Raw genomic sequence first — 21,432 nt, 5'->3', positions numbered from 1 at the left:
TTTTCATGAAACCAGCAACACTACGGTTGCATTTTCACCTAAACTGTGGTGATTTATAGCTCTTCAGGGCTGTCATGTTGCACAAGTATGTGACAGCTATATTGAATAATTGGTGCTTCTAAATTAGCAATCATCATGGATGCAAGTCTGAATGGTTGTCTTTGTGTGTTAAAGACTGGCAACCTGTCTAGTCTGCAGAGCGAAAGTTGGGATAAGCTGCAGTCAAGCCACATGAAATGGATAAGCAGTTAAGTGGATGGATGGAAGTGGATATTGTGGTTTAACGTGTTAAGTATGAACCTTTTAAGCCTATATGACCGAGGCCTTATTCACTTGACCCTACGTTGTCACCATTAGTTAACAAGTTAGCACCACACGATTATTAGTCAGGTGTCTTACTTAGTGCCTGCAAGATATAGGTCTTTGGCCTCAGGTCTTTGGATAAAAAGAAACATGTGGGACTTTTGAAATACAATAAATTATTAGTCCCAGTTATAATTCTCTTAATAAAATTTTTAAATTAAATAACACAGTTATTGCTGCTCAGTGAACAATAATGTTATTTAACCTTTGCATTTAACCATCAGGTTGATCCTGGTTTAACTTCCTACTTTTGGTTTTTAACCTGCAGCTGTTTTAATTTAGCCTTTCCAAAGAGAGGAGGAGAAAAAAAAAACCCCACAACACACACACACACACACACACACACACACACACACACACACACACACACACACACACACACACACACCTCTATAAACTAGAGAATGGTGCCTGCCAAGAACAGAACAGAGCCTTTCTCATGAGTTCTGTTGTCATGTGCAGGCTTGTGTGGTATCCCAGAATGCATTTTGCAACTCTACAGGGATTTTGAACCAGAAACTATTAGATGCTTTGTCCTAGTGCTGTTTTTAGGTCACTTTTTTTAAATCAGTGCTATCACTATATAGCCAGCAGCTCATCCAAATGACAACTATTGGACATCTGGAATAAAACAAAAAAAAAAAAACCAAAAAAAACAACTGAATAACGGTGTTACGACATACTAAGAAATATTATATGACATAAGCAATATTAGACTTGGACACAGACCATCAGTAATACATTTAACTCAATCAGTGCTGCTGTTTGTCCAAAACTTTAGGACGCAAAAATAAAGTTCTGAATTAAAGATATGTCCAAAATGAAAAAAAAAAAAACACTATTAAAACATTGTTTATCATATTTTAAAGATCCTACAAGCATCAGACTTCATAATATATACACTTGTAATATTTTAACTGGGCTGATGTGTGATGATTTTATGTGTAATGTTGATGTTAATGTGTTAAATGTATAAAGTGAGATATGCCACTGTTTAAAAGCTTCACTAAGAAATTATTATTTAAATCAAAACGAAATGGATCAAAATTATAAACTTACATTTCTCCTGTGTGAGATTATGTTAAAAGGCTGATTGTTATTCTAGCAATGCATTTGGCTCATTGACCTGCCACATCAGCCTTTCTTGGTCTGATTATAGTCTATGATCAAAAGAATCTTTCTGAAGTTTTTATGTGCCATAAATATGAGGGCTTTTTCCATTCAGAAAATTCACAAAAAATAGGAGACTTCACAAAACTACTCACTTTACAGAACAGCACCAACTGGCTTTAACCAGAATAGAAAGAGAAGTGGGAGGCACTGGTGCACAACTGAGCAAGAGAACAGTTTGTGAAAGCAGTGCTTGAAGTCCTTAACTGGCATTAAATAGTACATATAAAAGCCACTTTGTGCTAGTTAAAAAAGCTATTTTAAAATAAATAAATAAAATAATAATAATAATAATAATATAAAAAAAAAAAAAGTATAAAATCTTCAGTTTTCTGGAATTCTTCCAATAACACAGGATTTATTTCTTGAAACATAAATACTAATTGGCTACACAATAAGATTATAGAGAGCAGTTTAGAGATTATGAAACTTAAGAGGCCCTTCTTTAACTAGCAAAAGAGTTTCTTTGGCTGGTAACATTACTGGTTAACCACTGACATTATAGGTAACAGGATGTGAGATTGAAACATTGGTTGGTCAAAACAGTTGTCATACACCTTCATTAGAATGTCATTAAAAATCAGTATTTATAATGAAATATCCCATTAAACTTACTATTTTTTTAAACAACATTTTTATCATTATTTTTGTTTCAAGGCCTTTTCTAGGCACACCAAACATTTAAGCAGTTTCTGCCAATACTAACTTTTTAACATAAACAATCTTGATGGACGTCCCTTGAATTTGTGATGGTTTCATTACCACATTTTACACCTGAAAGGCGTTGCTGATTTATTGTTTTAGTTTTAAAATTTAAATAAACAAAATATGCATCAAATATATTGTTTGCCTATATCTTCAGACCAGACCTGCAAATTCAATATAATAGAAAAGCAATTGGCTCCGAGACCAATTGCTTGGATGAATGGATGGCTTGTTTCTTGCCACTTGTATAGACTTTTAGAATTGCTGGCAATGATTTAGTGCAATAGACACTGATTGTTTGAAACAGGACTCGGGACAGAAGAAGCACATTTAACATAAACACCAAAGGGTGCAAGGACTTTGGCTGGCATTTTATATCATATCATTTCAGACGTTCATATGCTCCCATACAAAATAAAATTAGGGTGAACTTTGCTTCCCACTGTGTTCTGTGGGTTTTTACCATGAATGAAGACAGCTGTAATATGTGGTTAACTCAGTGATGTGCGGTGACTTTTACAGCACAGGATGCTACCCACCCCCATGCACACACAAAAGAAATACAAAACACTATTTCTCCACTATGTAGAAACTCAACATAAACATGATGAGATTAACACATACTATTTTGGACTGTCTGCCTGCACTTTGCATGGTGCACCTTTATGACCAAAATTAATTACCGTTAGTTGACAGTGACAAGTTAATTGGGGGGGGGTTTACAAAATATTTCTTTTGGAAAAGAATCAAGAAAACACGTCAGTACACATGCAACTGTATTTCAGGAAAAAAAAAAAATCTGTGTAAAGTATCAAAAGTAAAAATTCTGCAGAAGATGTTCCCCATAAGTGTTAAACAGGTAACATTGATATAATAGATAATATTACTGCAGCATATGTTAAAGTTTGAGCTCATTTGAAATACTTTACATTCTGTCTACCTTACAATATAAAGCTCCTTGAGGTGACTGTTGTTGTGATTTGGCGCTATATAAATAAAATTGAATTGAACTGTTTAATGTGCAGCATCATAGTCTATAGATTTGTAGTGCCTGTCCTGTGAGGATCACATATCTCTGAAGCAAACAAACAAAAAAAGGTGTTAATGAGTTCCAAAACTTTAAAATGTGTAGAAAATTTCCAGTCAACCAGTCAAAGATGTATTTTGATTAGTGCTAACTAACAGTTATCCGTGACCACATCTCCCTATCTAGGTTTTCTAGAATTAGTTGATAACTTAGTGCTTCCTCGTAGCAAACACAGCTACCTCTGGATGATATGATGACAGCAACCTGACTGGCCACTTGCAAAGATAAAGGTTGCAAGTAGATTATAAACCATGACCAATCAGCAATAACTCCATATTGAGTATTCACTCTTAATGTTATGAAAAGTTCTCTTCCATTAAAAAGAATTTATTAAATCTATAAAAACTTGAGACTTCACCGAGCTTTCTAACGCCACCAAAGGAGCCTTCAGATGACTCTGATCGGGATTAGAAAAACTAAATGACTGAACTTCTTACAGTAAATGTGTAAGACCCCCAATTAGTATTCAAAGCAGAGTATTTATAGGGCAAGACAGCAACATTTCACTGATATGGTTTTATGATTTGCCACACTAACTGCTTAGAATAGCTGGAGATGAAGAAAATCAATGACACATTTGTGCCTTTAGAATAGATTTGCCTCTGAGACTTGTTTGTGTAGCTAAAACTCCAATCTGCTAACAAACTGGCACGATTACAATTCACTACAAAATGACACACTGCCACATAGAGAGAAGCATGTTTCAAGGCATGTCTGGTTGGCAAAACAAAGGTTCTTGGCCAAAATGCCGCAAGTCATTTTGAATATCCGAGAAAACTGACACTGGATTAAGTGTTGTGGATATTTCACTTGCTAACTAGAAGCAGTGTGACTTAAGGTATAAACTGTAATAAAAGCAATGAACAGCAAGACTGTGCGCTCGTCTTTATGAGAACTCTTTGTTTTACTGTTTGTCTTTTTTTATGTGCGGCAGCTAGGGGATTCCCTATTGTTATAGCTACAGTTGCCTAATTTGTTAGCATTAACGACTGTCATTTAAAATGTAAATTGGGATCACAGGAAGGCTACGCCGCTGTAGTGAATGAATTAAAGATGAGTTTGCATGTTAAAGACGAGTCAGTGCTTCAAAAGAATGCAGCGTGGAAGGCTGTGATATTCTATTACTATGACATTTGTTTCATTGCATTTTCATGGAAATGACTTTTCTGTCGTTTTTCACTTGATAGCAAAATAGCAAGAAATACTGAGCTTCTTGCCAACGGAGGAAATATTTTGGCACAGAATCAAAAGGTGCCATCTGCCTGAGAGCCTTGTGTCAGCAGTTTAGCTATATCACACTATCTACTGCATCTCTCTGATCAAGACATGGCTGCACCTCAAATGTTCTCCCAGAGTGATTGCTGGGACAGAAACAGTGGGCGGAGAAAGATGCAATCTCAGCTTAGCGAGGGCTTTGATGTGAGCCAAGGCGTATGCCGATTACATCGGACCGTCCCTTTGTGGTTGGAATGGTTTAGTGCCATTGGGGATACACCCTGCAGAAACCAGCTGCTGAAGAAAAATATGCATATTTTGTAGGACAATAGGGCTAGACATATTTCTGCCCATGTATTTGATGGCATGTTTGTGGAAGTGGGAGTCAATATTCTGAATACACAGTATAAATCACGTACCTTCTCTGTAACTGATGACGCTCTAGGCCGTCTGCCATTTCACTGCCTGTATTATTACTGTGAGTGGGCATAATGAGAAATTTGCATACGAACAAACAAAAGATAATTATTTATATCTATATAGTCGGTTTGGTAAGTCTGAGAAAAATGTGTCATATGGGTCTGCAATGAGCAAATACATCACCACATATTAGTGACATTGAACATGTTAATTCCTTTGTGTAAAACGACAGATTTCCTTCAGCTGGATCCTTTAATTGAAGCATCATTCAGCTGGCATTCATTAGAGATTAACCAACCAAGTGTTTGGTCTCTGATCCTTGAAAGGAATACACATGCAAGATCCAGAAGTGTTTGGATTTACAAGGATCTGTACACAGCAGGAACTAGAATGCATTTTTTTTAATGTATAAAAGTCATCATTAAATTAGTGTTTAAGCTAACCTATTTGGGTAATAAAGAAAGGGTAGTCTTAGAGGTACTGACGCATTGAGATTGCTTCAGATTAACTTCAGCATCCCAGTAACACCATCTCCTATCATGAAGCATCTGTAGTTTGTATACTAGATCAAGACTTGCTAAATAAAGAACAAGAATCCAATCAGCATAAAGAATAGTAGCAACGTCAGAACCTCCTCATCTCAGAGATTGAGTAGTGCCTCGAAACCACTTCTCAGGAGGGGAAAACACTCCCAGGCTGGCCTCACATATACCAGCATTTCACAGTGGATGATGGAAAAAACTAAAGTGCTGAGAATGATGACTGATAAATCCCAGCAAGCAATTATTGATAAGAGCAGAAGGGTGAATGATACACAGTGGGTAGACCCCACATTGAAACATGGTAGTAGGAATACCTCAAGTGGTGTCCAAGCAATGTAAATTTTGTCACTCACTGGAGGGCAAACACAAGGTTCCCTGCAAGTATCCATGTGCCTGCACAATTTCCAAAAACAGTGCAGCAACTACTCATGCTTCCTACAAACAGACTTAACACAGGCTAGAAGGAAGTATAATAAGACTACGTAATTGGCCTTGATGTCTGCAGCTGTCCATGTCTATATAATTTTGGGCTTAAAGATTTTTTTTCATATTTTTCGACGGTTCACTTTTTTACTCTAAGCTGATATTTGCATTCGTTATGAAACATTTTGAATTGGATTTATAATTCATCTAAAACAAGTACCTACACCATCTTCACTTCTGTTTGTTATATTAAATATTTCCTGTCACCTTGTCACAATACCCTTGCACACTGACAGAAATGAGATGGCCTGAGAAGAAAACTATGTTACAGGCACACTTCATATTTACCACCAACAGTGACAGCACCGCCTGGGGAAACATTTGTCCCCGTTAAATACAGTTAGTCGTCTAGAAAAGCAACATAGAGCATGTTATTACATTTTCCTTCAGAGCCAACACACGACACTGACAAAGACTACAGTTTTTCCCCCCACACGTAACGGCCGACTCAAGTGAACATAAATTATGCTTTGAATGAGTAAGTTGCTGCTGTGTTCTCCAGCTTTTACCACCCCAACCAAGTCAATTACTGCACCAACGACGGGTGTTTGTGTGTGCGCGAGCATGCGGTGTGTGTGTCGAGGGGTGGTTTTGTGCAGAATTCCCAGGGGGGAAAACCTTAAATCATTGCGGTTAATCCTGTCAGAGGCATTTGGGATAAGCACATTATATTTAATTTCACTATGTGAAAAGAGATGCCACACTGCCTTCACATCTTCATATCTGCTTCAGCTCATGTTCAATTCAACTTTATTAATCCCCATGGAGGAAATTGATTTAAAGGCAAGAAGAGTGCCTCAGACAACAAGATAAGGACATAAAAAACTGAGTCATGGTGGGAGAGTGGGTAGGAGAGAGTGCAGCATGTGCATTTTACAAAACTTTGTATCTTCATTAAGAGGGCTATTTTCAAGGATGCAAAAATGCTTTCTGGCATAAACAAAGGTTCATTTCAGTTACATCTAGACAGAGATATAGAATGTGCATGTGTGTTCTATTGAATTACTAGAATATGGTGAATTCAGTGTGTTGATGGGGTGGAGGATTTAAAAAAAAAAAAAAAAGACACTACGTGTTAGAGAGCATTATTGTGGGAGTGAAGTGTGCCCTCGATAAGTACTCCTTTAGATAACGTAGTGTCCAAAATAAAATTAAGTGTACAGAGAGAAAATCAAGGTTTATGTATTATTACTGTACTTAAACATTCTGACTGCAGATAATTAACTTTTGAACTTTGACAAAAAAAAAAAGAAAAAAAAAAAAAAGGAAATTGTAGCCCACTTGCTAAATTGTTTGTAATTTGTTGCTTAAGAGTGTATTGTGCAATTTTTAATTTTGTTTATTTATTCATCTACTTTTGGGGGGGGGGGAAGGGGGGGTCAAACTGATGATCTAGAGGGAGAATAAAACAGGAAAGCATTTTCTGTGTTGGGTATATGAAAACTTTAATTTAATTTATTTTGTTTTATTTTTGAACAACTTTATTATAGAGAGATGTTTTGAGATAAAAAGGACAAACAAGAAATCAAAAACAAATGAATTCATATGAGTCGGCGCACTGGAGAAGTCAGCATAACATTTTAACCCTTAAAAACTATTTTTTCTGTTCAGGAGTGTGTGATTTGCCACCTTAATCTAAAAATATTACTGCGTTTTGTTATTTTTTTTCCTCCTTTTAAAAAAAAAAAAAAAGGTCATTGATAACAATAACAATGAAGCTTGTGCATAAATAAGTTCTGTAAGGAAGATCAGTAGTCACACATCTGTCTGCTTCTCAGGTGTTAATCTAAGTGATGTTAATCTAAACTTTACATCACATCCAATTTCTCACGCTGTCAAGCTCGCTGTGACTTAATTGGTCTCATCCAATCATCTTTCTGCACAATTTTTTCAGGCAAATCAGCCTACACTCCCTGTACTGTAAAATCTCAAGCTCATATGTCATTCATCCTTACAGATGCCTTTGTGCAACCCACTGCCTTCCCATCTCAACCGCTCCCCTTTTTACTCATGTTCCATTCATCTCCACCATCAGCACCTAGACTCCCGGGGGGGGGGGGGGGGGGCGCTGCCCTAATCCCTGTCACTACTGGGATTCTTTTCAGCTGTGATGGCCCACTGCAGTCTAATCGCCAAATACCTCAATTGAATTCTGCATATCAATGAATCATGTTCAATTCCTTTTAATGATCGCTCCTTTATAGGCTTGGAGAAACTTTTGCACAAACCAACAGTTTTAATTTAAGACAGTAATGGCATAAACCTTAGTGGTCTAATACATTTGACAAGCACTGTAAACATAATTTTTCACCACTTTGGGAGTTCAATGACCTAAATCTATTCATTTCTGCTCCCTAAGGGTGAAAGAAAAATTTAAAACACAACAACATACAAAACTTTATCTGAAAACACTGGCAAACAACCAGATTCTTCTGCACATCACTATAAGAAATGTGGATTTACTTTCACAAAGAGCCAAATCTGGCCTTGATATATTTTGCTTGTTGACTGTAGTCATAACACACAAACATGAGCCCATATTTTTGGTTATTTAAATAAAGCAAGCTTTGATTTTCTTTTTCAAAGAAAAAGAGACAGTTTAGACGTATTGAAGGAATTATATTCTTTATTCATTTGAAAATTAATATTTCCTGTAACAAAGCTACCAAATTTACACACTTGAAGCTTATCTGGAAGATTTCTCAGATTTTGTTGTTGTTTTTTTTCCTGTTCAGTGTCTTTCATCACTTTACTTTTGCCCCAGTCTAAATAATTGAATTTTTAGTTTAAATGGTACTACAATGGTCTCCTCAAGCTATTCAGTCCTTAGTTTTCTATTCTTTAAATTCATTCATTAAAATTCATTCACTGTGACTCTGCTTTAAATGTCTCCTCCTCCCTATATCTATTTCAGCCATGCTGTATTAAACTCTTCAAGTCAACATTAAAACATTATGCTTATGCAGTGAATTTAAATGTGATGCCAAGGGCTCCTTTACAAGGATCCATATTTGGTGAGCTAGGAATGACTTACCCATCTTATTATTCCCCAAGTCCAGTGCATTATAGAACAGACAACTAAAGACACCGGCCCTCATTCATATACAGTGTGCAAATGTGCAGATCTGTGCTTAAACTGTGTGCGTATATTGCATAGCAAGAACTATTTAAAAGAAACAGAAAAAAATAAAAATAAAAAAAATAAATAAAAACACAAAACAAAAGGGGGGGGGGGGGGGGGCACACAGTTGTGCTACCGTCAATTCCACTTTTCTGATAAGCATTTGGAATCTTTGGATATCAGTGCCTTGATGCCTCATGTAAACAAAACAAAACAGTGAAAAACACACTTTTTTGGGGGGAAACTCACCCCGAAACAAAAACCAGACAAACTTGCGTTAAAACTCAGGAACCAACTTTTAAGAAATAAGACCTGCAGCTTTGACAGAGGTACAAGCACTGCTGCAGTTAGCATCAACTGTTACGTTTTACAGCTTCATTCAAAAGCAGGCCCAATGCTGACACAAAGCAATGCCAGCTGGCAGGTGGAAAACTGAAGCAATTACTTTAATGGGACTTATGAAAGAATGCTGAAAGCAGGATAAATCCAAGCCAAGTTCAACAGCCAGTTAAACAAGCAAACAAGGTAAATATAAAACGGGAATTAAAACAAAAAACAAAACGAACAAAGATTTAGTGGAGACACACAAACTAAATACATATCAGGAAAAGAACAAAGAACAGATCCAGAAAAACAAAACACATGAGTACCTGACCTTCAAAATAAAACAGGAAGTAACCTAACCGAAAGACAGACATGGAACAAACACATTGAGGTAGACTAACATATATTACATGTGGCAACTGCAATAATTTAAAGTTTTAACTGGTCTGTGGTGGAAAACAATGTAACAGAAAGACATTTTCTACATTTCCGTGTTTTCTATTTCTACTGTAATTTTTGATAAAACAGGTTTGTGGATTCACTCGAAATTCTCCACTGGTCGTCCTTTTTTTTTTTTTCCTCCATCTTTTTGACTTGCTTCTGACTTCTTTATTCACCGTCAAATGTCAAAAAACAAGAAACCCTTACTGCCGCCATAGGAGGGCAAGTAGCAGCCAGCTGCTGCTTTGATTTAATCACATTGATCAATTGATCATAACCAAGTGTGAGGACTTCTATAAAAGCAGAGGTTTTGATAGTTTGCTAATCTGAAGCATTCAGGTGCATGTTAACACAATGCCAAGGAGGGAAGACTTATTATAGAGCTGCAATGGTTAGTGCAGCTTGGTAAGGTTTAGAAGACCATTTCCAAAACAACTTTAAGTCCATCATTCTGCATTGAAAATGATTATTCATAAGTGGAAAACATTCAAGACAATGCCAATCGTCCCAGCAAATCCATCCCAAGGTCAGACCTTTCAATGCTCAGAAATTGAAAAGAAAAATTCAAGAGCTACACTTGAGACTCTGTGGGCCTCAGTTAGCATGTTAAATGTGAATGTTCATGACAGAAAATTAGAAAGAGTCTGAAAAAGTATGGCTTGTGTGGAATGGTTGTGAGGAGAAAGTCTATTCTCTATAAAAAGAACATGTCAGTGCAACTTGAGTTAGAAAAGTTGTATCTGCAAAAAGAACAAGAGTTGAGGGATAATGTGCTTTGGCTAGACAAGACCAAAGTTAGATGTTTTGCATTAATGCACAACAGGTTTGGTGAACCTCTGCCACTAGGTTGACCAAGAATTCCTTTGCATACCAAAATCTAGAGTCAAATGCGAGGAAACACACAAAAAAAAAAAAAACAAAAAAAAAAAGCATGAAAAAGCAAGCTGGGTCATAAAATAGGACAATGATTTCAAGCACATCAGTACATCTACATTTGCAGGGAGAGAAAAAAAAAAGGGGGGGGGGGGGGGGATTCAAGGTGCTGCAATGGCCTAGTTCAAATCTGACTGAAATACTGTGGTAGTACATTCAGAGAGCTGTGCATAAACAAATGCCCATGAGCATCAATAAATTAAGGCAACACTGTAAATAAAAGTCAGAGACATAAGAATTTATTCAAGGTATTGCTGCAAAATCTTGTTCTACAAGTGGTTGAATTGTGGGGTAAACTTTCTTTTTCCTCTCACATTCACTTGTTTTCAGTAAATAGATAAAGATGAGGTACAATATATAATGTGTTATTGTTCATCTGAGGTTGTATTTACCCACTTTTAACACCTGGCAAGCATAAGGGGATTTTTTTTTTTGGTGTGTAAAAACCTAAAGTAGGTGTGCTTTCTTTGACACATGCGAGTACAGAGTGTCACAGTTTTTCCTTGCAGCAATGAATCGCTAACATTTCACTTGCAGTCAGTCCCTGTGTTACTTCCAAATAAAACTGCCTGAACCTTTGGCCTCTTTCAGCTCTGTCAGGTTGTCTGATTTCTTGTTTTGTCAGACTCCAGTGCAACAATATTGCAATGTCTCCAAATATCAGCAGTTCCTTTGTTGAGTACACTAAAAGAAAGGGTGGATAAAGCAAAAGCCAAATTGCAGTAAAAGTATACGGTTTGTCTTTTTTTTTTAAGCTGAAAATCCTTGTTTGCAAGCAGAAGCATATCAAATATACAATGTGACACGATGAAGCACTTTCTGATTTATTAACTGGCTTTAATGACAGCTTACTGGCACATGACCCGTGTCGGAGTCCTCGGTGTGACGCACCAGTGGCTGTGTGGTTTTTAGCCTCAGTCCTGTGGAGATCTCAGACCTATCTGCTCCCTCTGGATAGCTGCTGTCTGTTCTTTTATGTGACTTCATCAATCTTTGGTGTTAAGCTCAAAGCTGTGTCCACTTTCACAATGAGGAAAGGTCTTTGTCTGGGATGATGTTTATCATCATCATGGTAGGCAATTATTCACACAGACATGTGCTTCTGAATACGCTCAGAGCAAGACCGACCCATGGCACTGTATCGGGGATTAAAAGGCCTGACCCACTGCTGCACTGACTGTCACCACCTGGAGACACAAATTTGCTACCTGAAGTCTACTTCAGGTCTTAGAAATCAGAAATGCACTGGCTCAATGCAGCAACTGTAAAAGCATTTTACTGTTTGTCACTGGGGCAGATATAAAAGCAGCAGCTGTGTCCCATTTCAGGAAGCTCCTCATTAGAAGGACTGAAAGCTTGTAGACTGAACCCTCACAGAGATCATCAATCAGATCATTTAGATTGATGACGGCAGCTCTAAGGGCTTTTCTGTCAGCAGCTACAGTTGTTTGCCGGGGAAAACGTGTCCTGCGTTTACTGTGAAGCCCACCAGTGATTTCTTTTTTCTTAAGAACTTTCCAAACTGCCTTACTTGACATTTTCATTTCCTGTGGTCTTTAATTACTCTTATCCCCTCCTCTAACAGATTAGCATTTTATGTCATGGTCATATTCCCTTTATTCAAATTTGTTTCCTATGGCTCTGGTTCCAATCAAATTAACTAAAAATGAAGACTAAACAGCTAGTGCACTTTTAGAGAAGTTACTTCCATCATTCAGTAGTTGTGCATAAAATCATCATTAATTTCAAGATAAGATCTTTTATTTAAAATACAAAGGCATTATGTCAATAGAAAGACCAAATATTACTCTATACTTAAGATATTTTTGAGGCATTAACCCCAGGTACTGAAAGCTGTCACCATAGTGGAACAAGTAATGTATCACTAATTATACTCTGCTCTGAATTTGGGAACATACAGTGTGAATACAGTACTAGAGCCTGCTTTTGTGAAAATGGAGGCAGTGACTGCACCTGTCGCTGACTGTTGCGACAGACGATGAGGAGGATTCTCCTGCTGTGCCTGGCCCTGCAGTTTTGTTTGGGAGGATTTGACTGTGTCATGCATATTCAAGATCACCTGTTTGCATTGCAGTGATAAACATTCACACAAGTGAGATGATCTATTATTCTTTCATGCCACATTAAAGAGCAAAATGTAACGTTAAAAGCAGCTATCATCTAAGCGACAGTTTTTCTTTTGAGCACCGTGAAAGTGGAGTTTTTTCTGCTCTGCCAGGATTTTACCACAGCTGCTCTCGGCCTTCAGTTGTCTTCAGGAACTGAAAAGCACTCACTTCACAATTGAAGCATATTTCATTTCTTTGCCCTGAACTCTAAGGTTGCTTTTGCAGAATGTTTTTGGTTATTTTCAATGTGAAGGGCTGTCCAATCAGTTTTGCAGCAGTTAGCTGAACCTGAGCAAAAGTACAGTCCCGCATGTTTGAATTCATCCTGCTACATTCATTCTCCTGTTTATCGTCAATAAACAGTAGTGGTCCAATTCCACTGCCAGCCATTCATAATGTTGCTTCCACCATATTTCACCAAATTTAACAGATGATGCGGTATGCCCCCGATCACAAGCTGTTCCCTTCCTTTCTCCATACACAACACAGCATTGTGTTAGGTGTAAAAATTCTGTGGACCCAAATGCACTGAATAAAGCAAGCTTTTTCTTAATTGCCGATTTAAAACTCCAAAGGTAAAATTCCAAGATAACAATTTACTTTGTCCTGTGATTATGTCTCTGAATAACGATTAGCTAATTTTGTGCTGAAACTATGTTAAGAGTTTCATCAAAAGCCCCTTTTTATGTTTAAAAGAAATGCATCCGGATCTGAGCCTAAAACAAAAAACCACCACGCATTGAAATAATCAATAGCTTGCACACTGCAGTTTTCTCCACTGTAATACATCGTGGCAGTTATTATAGTTTTGTATTTTCTAATTTGTTTATTTTTATTTCACTTTGACTTTTTGATTTTTAAATTACTTTGTTTCCTGGGTGGATTTACTTGTTTCAGTTTAATTTTTATTGTTTAAAAATGTTTAGTTGAAGTTTTTATAAGGTAGTTTTAGTCTTAAATTATTTTGGTCTGGAGGGCATATGTCAGAGGCAAGATTTAGGAAACTCAATACAGATATTACAACAAAAGCAAAGCAGTTAACATACAGTCTCAAAGATTCCAGAGTTTAAAAAAAAAAAATACCTTCACCAAATACTTCACAAGCTCTAATCGCATTTTTACCCAACTAACAATTACTAAAACATATTAAACATACTAAAGTACTGCTGTGCACTATAGCTTCACTAAATTTGTGATAAATTAAACAGCACCTTTATTAAAAAAAGGTATCACAATTACAACTAATTTCTGAGATTTGAAATGTCTTTATAAGCAGGACTTGGGGATTAGCTGATCCATCAGGAAGTGTGCACACACACACGCGCGCGCGCGCACACACACACACACACTACCAAACAAAGACTGCCATTCTTCCCCCAGTTCTTTTGTATTCACACAATGGCATGACATCATTGCAACAACAAATAGTCCTCCTCAGGAAATGTCATTTGTAAATTGAGTTATAAACAATATACAGTGCATGTTGGGACAATATGTCCACATCTGTTGCTACAAGACGTAGTGACATTTGCTTGAGTATTGAGCAACAGTAATTTGTATATTTTGCTACACGTCTCCATTGTGTGTGTGATATCTATATTGTGTGATATTTATGCAGTTGACACACTTACATAGGTGCTGTCAGTTTATGAAATCTCTTGCCTACCTTAAAAGCTAATTTCTCCAGACAGAGAGAAATATTCTTTATTGTATCTATAAAATGATGAGCAACAGTAACCCCGGGTTTATATTGTGTAGGCCCTCCTCATTCTGACAAAACAGCTCAGTGGATGGGCACAGGGGGTGTCTAGTGGCGTTTGGCACCAGGGCATAGCAGCAGATTGCTTGGGTCATGTGGATGCAGGGTGAAGCCTCCATAGACTACATGATGATCTTAGAAATGGAAAAAAATAGCATGCTGCTTCAAGCACAGTTTGACATTTTAACAGTTTAACATTTATGTTTGTACTTTTTATGCCATGACTGGTAGTATTAAATTACTTGCCAAGTGGTAAGGGTTAGGCTAAGCTCAGCTTTACGCAGTGTTAAAAGGTGTATAATGATGCATTAAAGTAAAAAGAAAATTGTGTTGACATGAGTGAAATCACTTAAAGAAATTGTGTTACTTGTGCCTTTTCAAGATCCATCAGTCTATAAAATTACACTTTTATGGACTGGTTTTGAAATGTCGTCATCTTTTAATATCCTTTTTGCTTTTCTTATGTAACCCTTGTCACTGGTCTTGTATTTTTGTTATAGTGTTTTTACTTTTATTTTTATTATTCATTAATGATATTGACAGTTTGTGGTTTGTGTTTTTGTGCTATGTTTTCTTATATTGTTTATCATGAAACCCCTGGTCAGCAAATTACAGTGAGGTTCAAACAATCAAATTGCCAAACCCAATGTTTTCCAGCCAAGCATTACACTTTAACAATCAGAATCAGAATACTTTATTGATCCCTGGGGGAAATTATTTTTTGTTACAGTGCTCCATTTTAAACCAACATTAAGACAAGACAGACAATACGCTAACTAAGAATAGTACAATATATACATATATATATATACATACATACATACGTCACTTATAAATAAATATTTGGAAAAGAAACATGTGTAGTTGTAGCAGCAAACAGTGTGTTAAGTGGATGCGTTGTACAGGGAGATGGCCACAGGCAGGAATGATTTCCTGTGTCGTTCAGTGGTGCTTTTCGGTAATCTCAGTCTCTCACTGAACGAGCTCCTGTGACTGACCAACATGTCATGGAGTGGGTGGGAGGTGTTATCCAACATTGTCTTTATCTTGGACAGCATCCGCCTCTCCGACACCACCTTGAGGGAGTCCAGCTCCATCCCCACAACATTGCTGGCCTTACGGATTAGTTTATTAAGTCTGTTGGCATCTGCGACCCTCAGCCTGCTCCCCCAGCATGCAACAGCATAGAGGATCGCACTGGCCACCACAGACTCATAGAAAATCCTCAGCATTTTCTGGCAGATGTTGAAGGACCTCAGTCGCCTCAAAAAATAGAGACGACTCTGGCCCTTCCTGTAAAGTGCTGTGGTGTTTTTAGCCCAGTCCAGTTTATTGTCAATGTGTACTCCAAGGTATTTATACAATTAGTGTTAGCATAAGCCCGTTGAAAAATAAATTCTTATATTTGTAACTTATATTTTGATATTGCACAGTGGAGGTTATGACCTCTAATGCGCCATGTGCATTTAGTATTCAAGTATAAGCTTTTACAAAACTGTTTAAAGCCCTGCTTTAGAGTTTGGAGGAGAACGTTTTATCTTTCATGTCATGTTTAATGCACCAAACTCAGTTCCAGTCATGCATTTATTGAATCATTACTTTTATAATTTCTGATATGAAATGAAGCTCAGTAGAAATGCTTCTTTCCTAAATCTACACAGTATGCCTCACAGTCATTGTCAGTTCAGGTTTTGTCTCCTGACACAGCTATCAACATCACCCGGTCCTGAGAGGCTTGTTCATGTTTGAAAAATACTGACAAAACCTTTACACATTCCACTTCCAGTAGGATTTCCCCTCTTCAAAGTCATATTTTGTTCCAAATCATGAATGCAGAGCAGTGGATGTGGTTCCCCACCCTGCTTAACCTCGCTGGGAGCTGATCTCCATATCAGCTCCTTCATGTTCTGCTTGCTGTTGTGATCCAGAAGTTTTCAGGCTGTAAAGGAGGGATGAGCAGTGAGAGGCTTATTCCCCATTCCTGTTGCTCTACATGGGGGCCTGTCAAACTTAGTTTACAGGCTTGGCAATGAGGTTTAGCCTAAAGCCAATAAAGCATCTACAAAACCTTCATGAATTTATAATTTGCCTCCCGACTCCCAGTGCTTAAACCCATCACCTTGTTTGGTTAAATGAGAACTTCTTCTGTTGTCCAGTGGAGTTTTGTTTAATAGTTTCACTTGTCAAGTGTTGCACAGAGGCCTCTTCTTAAATTAAACATGGATGTGCTGAGCTGTTCACTGCTGGGCAAATATGAGTGACCTTAAGGTTGATGCCATTTTGTTGAAGTGCACTTTAAAATGTAGCAGACGGTTTTTCTCTTCTATAAATACCAATGTGGCTTCACACGCCTCTCCTTGTTCGCATCCACCATCATACATCTCAAAATAATGAAGCTATAATTAAATTAGTGGATGAATCGACTAATTATCTCACTCAATATGTGAATATTATGTTGGACCTGATGTTAAATTGAACCATTGAACGCAAACTATATGTTCCCAAAAAAAAAAAAAAAAAAAAAAAAAAAAAACCACACACGTTTTAAAAGAATTTCATATATATATCAGTATCAAGTTAACTTTACGCTAAAGGTGGTGTTAATGAAGGATTTTACACCTGAATTAAGTTCATTTCTTGATTTATTGACTGGCATTGAACTGAAAAGTAATCAGCATCTAGTAATCAACAAATTTTCCACAGGGACCAGGGAATTATCCTTGTTTTTGGTGATTGAATGCCTAATATTCTTAGGGTTTGTGCCGCTGGCTGGAGAACAAAAGCAAACAAAAATCTATAGATTACCTGAGGGTGTCTGATTTTAAAAGATCTTTTGATTTTGAAGCTCCAAGATGCATCAAATAAACAAGAAAAAAAAAAAATTCTAATCATGAACCTAAAAACATAATTTAGAAGTACACAGCATGCCTTGAAAGTAACGCCTGTTCCCATATCTTCTCAATACATACACAAATAGAAATGATAAATTAAACAAGAAACAGGGAAAAAGAATACAGCAAATGCTTCTACAGTAGCCCCAAGAAAGATACAGACAACCGAGGAAATCACTCTGCATTTGCTTCTGCTGTATCCTAGAGCTTAAATACTGCTGCCTTCTGTAAATCTGTCTGATGGGACAAAAAATCCCTTCTTTAGACTGTCTTTTACCATATGGACTTAATCATGTTTTCAGTGAAGCACCAGTTACCCTGCTTCAAAAATCCAGCTCAATACCCATAAAAAAAAAAAAAAAAAAAAAAAAAATTGCTGCCATTTAAGTTTTTATATATACACTTTGCTTCATAAATGCTAACACTGAGGCTTCACAACAAGAGTTCACAAACCTCTTAGTAACATCACTGCACCTATCCAACACATGCAGTCTGTACATGCGAAAAATGTTTGTGTCATGGTCTCACCTGTATTCCAGGTGCTGGCCTGAATTCTGTCTGCCTCTCCTTCTACGGTTTGCTCTGTCTCTCCTCTGTTTGTGTGAATGGGTGTGAAAAACTAACTACTGTTTTTCAGGAGCGGGTGTGGCCCAGGAGGCTCAAGTAGGTGCACCTGTTCTCCATTTTGCAATCACTGAGAGTACTCGAACCCAGCACTCACCAATACCCACTGCCAGACTGTTAACCTCTTTCATGTGATAATGTTGTGCAGCTGACAGCAATGGGCAAAGCAACGTTTTGGAAAACACTGAAATGTTTGAAGCAGTTTTGCTGGGATTACATTGACAACAATCTCCACAGTGACACCTATTGGCCACATTTTGCTATCATCACTACTGTAGATACTGTAGACGCTATTCTGTGAAACAGTTATACTGTCAACTATTGTACAGTTCTAACAAGGTTACATATTATACCAGAAAATCAGACATGATCATCACTGAAATAATTTGGTGAATTCTTCAAACAATACTGCAAGAAAAACTCTGAGGCTGTTTAAGAAGCAGCAAGTAGCCCACCTATCGCAAGTGGGATGAAACGCACCAGAACCAAAATTAGCTGCATGTGCTCACATGATGTGGGTGTTTTGAACCACTCTTGGGTATTCCATAAACTCAGTGCCAAAATATCATTATGGAGTATTCCTTCTCTACATACTGATTGCAATTGTTTCATGATCTGCTCACCTATTTGACATCCTTCCTGTTTTGGTTTTGGTGTACCTGCCTGAGCCATTCTCCCACACACTCCCAGGGAGACAAACCTGCCTCGGAAACTTGGAAACAAAGAGTTGAGCCTCTATCAAGGAAGTGCAATGAAAGACTCCCCAGGCTAAGTAATAAGCTACTAACCTGAACATTCTACATTAAAGAAAGACACAGCTGTTCAAGTAGTGAATTGCTCAGCTGTATTAAATATCTCTCCCTGAGAAAACTATAAAAGACTTGCAAGCTTTTGTGATAAGCAACTCACCCGAGTATCCCAATCTTCAAAATGAACCAGATTTTGGCACACAACTATCTGGTAGAGTCAAGGAAAGACAAAGGTAAGTTCGCTTAGCAAGAAGCACATGGACCTTGCAGAACAGTGCTCCTGTTGAAAGACTGTCAGACTCAGTTCCAATCTGGTGACATTCAGAGTCATACTGTATAATTTATATACTTTTCAAACTCATCAGACTTTTCAACCCTTCATGTCTGCATTTGTCATGTTTGTCCTGTCACTCTGGTTTTTCTCTTGTAGTTTGTCACCAAGGTGAAATTTTTTGGTCCAGAAAGAGACAAAAGAAAGAACTGATGCATGCCAAACCCATCTCGAGGCTATAGTGCCACTTTTCGCTCTTATTTATTTATTTTTTAACATTTTGTTCTCTGGTATCTGTCCCAATCCTGAGTACTTCTGACATCCATCACTTCTGTGGCACATTACAACATCAAAGTGGGAGGTTACTGTCTTTATTTATGCAATTCATTCATTCCCACTCAGCACCCCCAGCCTTCGCCACCCTGTAAAAGCCGAGCATGATAGCTGCCAGCAGCTCTCCTCAGAAGTAATTTTGTTTGAACTAATGAGCGAAGAGAGAGGATCCCGCTCTGCGTTTGCTTTTAAACACCTTTGATGAATGACTCCTGTCCCAGTGGCTTGTGCTGTCATTAGCTTGACACCAGATAGAAGTGAAGTCCTAAAAGAAAATGGAAAATTGATTTACCTCAATTTTCATCCGGAGCAAACAGTTCATCCCCGTAATCCCACGCGACGGTGCGCAGAGCGATTAGAAAACTGCCGGCGTGTGCTTCCTGTCGTACTCATGTGGAAAAGCACCATTCTAATCAGCAGTTATGCCATCGTTTCACTGTGCTGCACCACTATTAATGTGATATAAAAGACAGTCACCCAAGCTGGAGTTTAATTTCAGCAACAATTCAATGGGACTTATTTTGAAAGCTCGTTCTACTCTAATTGTAATATATTTGAGCATATGTTCTGGGCCTCGGTTAGAGAAACATTTGGGGATTCATGAAAAGGCTGAATATTTGATTGAACCTAGACAAAATACCTGTATGAATACATGACTGTTTCACTTATGCAAAGTCTTGCTCATGTAATTAAATTATAGAAAACAGCAGTATGAGTTTCTGTTACAATCAGTGATAGAACTCGGGTCTTTTATCCTGGGTGCCTTGCTCAGAGAAAAATGCAACTTTCAAACCAATTCAAAGTGCCATGCATGCACGGTGCAATAAAACAAAAAATAGCCCATCTATCCATCCATCACCCACCTTACTCCGATGTTTTTTTCTACAACTACAGCACCCTTTTTGATGTTGTAGATGTCTGTAGACTCTGGAACAGTCTTCACATTGATAAGCTCATGGACTAAAGAGGCTCAGGAAAAGACTCTGGCTTTCCCTTCCTGTTGCTTTAAATTTCAGACATCAGAGAATTAAATGTCTGAATCATTGTGTGAGGAAGTGTTCTACAATTGGTGTCTTTATATTTGTATGATTGTATAAAAAAAAATGCTGGAACAAATCAGTTTATGTAGGTTTTAAACAACGCCCAATTTTAATAAGAAACATTATGAGCAGGGGCATAAAGGGGCCTGGAATAATCTAGAAAATGAATCCACCTCCATCAGGTAATCAGTAAATAAATCTGATAATATAAACTACTATTACTACTATGAACTACTATTAAATAAGATCTTTCTCTTATTTATGAAAGTTCATTTAGACAGCTCTTTAAATAACTGCCAATATAAGTGACCGTGTGTGTTTAAATATAGCTTCAGAGCAACAGGACTTGCTTCTGTTAACCTGGGAAATGTCACCTTTGTATTAGTTTTTTACTGGTTGGCGGCTGGAAAGCAGGTATAATGTCAAGCACATGTGAATGTTTTCTACAGTCGTAGGTTTATAAATTGCAGAATGTTGTGACTAAATCTGTAGAGAGCACCAGCACAGCTCAGCTGACCATGGCCTGTTCACAAGAAAACAAATCTACTGGAGCTCACAGCAGAAATTATTACGTGACTTATTTCTGAGTGAGTTATTTTCCCCTGCTGCACTGCTACAAAGAAACTTAGGGATCCTCCACCAGCCAAATCCCACTTTAACCCCTGGCTCTATCCCTATCAAAGACACTGTCACAAACAGCAGCTCTGAAGCTTATAGGTTCACTACACACCTAAACAGGCAGAGCGAAACAGCCACAGTTATTCTGTATAAAACTGTTTGATTTGGCCAGTTGCAAAAGTTTTCTATGAAGTGGGGTATGTATATGGACAGC

The 21,432-nt window shown here is 37.6% G+C and overlaps 2 long non-coding RNA genes across 2 annotated transcripts in view; one reads left to right on the top strand and one right to left on the bottom strand.

The window, feature by feature from the left end:
- Positions 1 to 18,164, bottom strand: part of LOC309696074 — a 60,347-nt gene extending 42,183 nt beyond the window's left edge. The window contains exon 1 of the long non-coding RNA XR_014273321.1: positions 18,112 to 18,164. This is a non-coding gene — a long non-coding RNA (uncharacterized lncRNA). The remainder of the gene's footprint in view (positions 1 to 18,111) is intronic.
- The window catches only part of LOC309696077, a 55,776-nt gene that overhangs the window by 15,582 nt on the left and 18,762 nt on the right, over positions 1 to 21,432 (top strand). The gene's annotated exons all lie outside the window — the stretch shown is intronic.

Source organism: Aulonocara stuartgranti (assembly GCF_965226115.1).
Source record: "Aulonocara stuartgranti genome assembly, chromosome: 19".
In the NCBI taxonomy this organism is placed as follows: Eukaryota; Metazoa; Chordata; class Actinopteri; order Cichliformes; family Cichlidae; genus Aulonocara; species Aulonocara stuartgranti.
The sequence above is the reverse complement of the archived record's forward strand: the minus strand, read 5'-3'. Positions and strand labels throughout refer to the sequence as shown.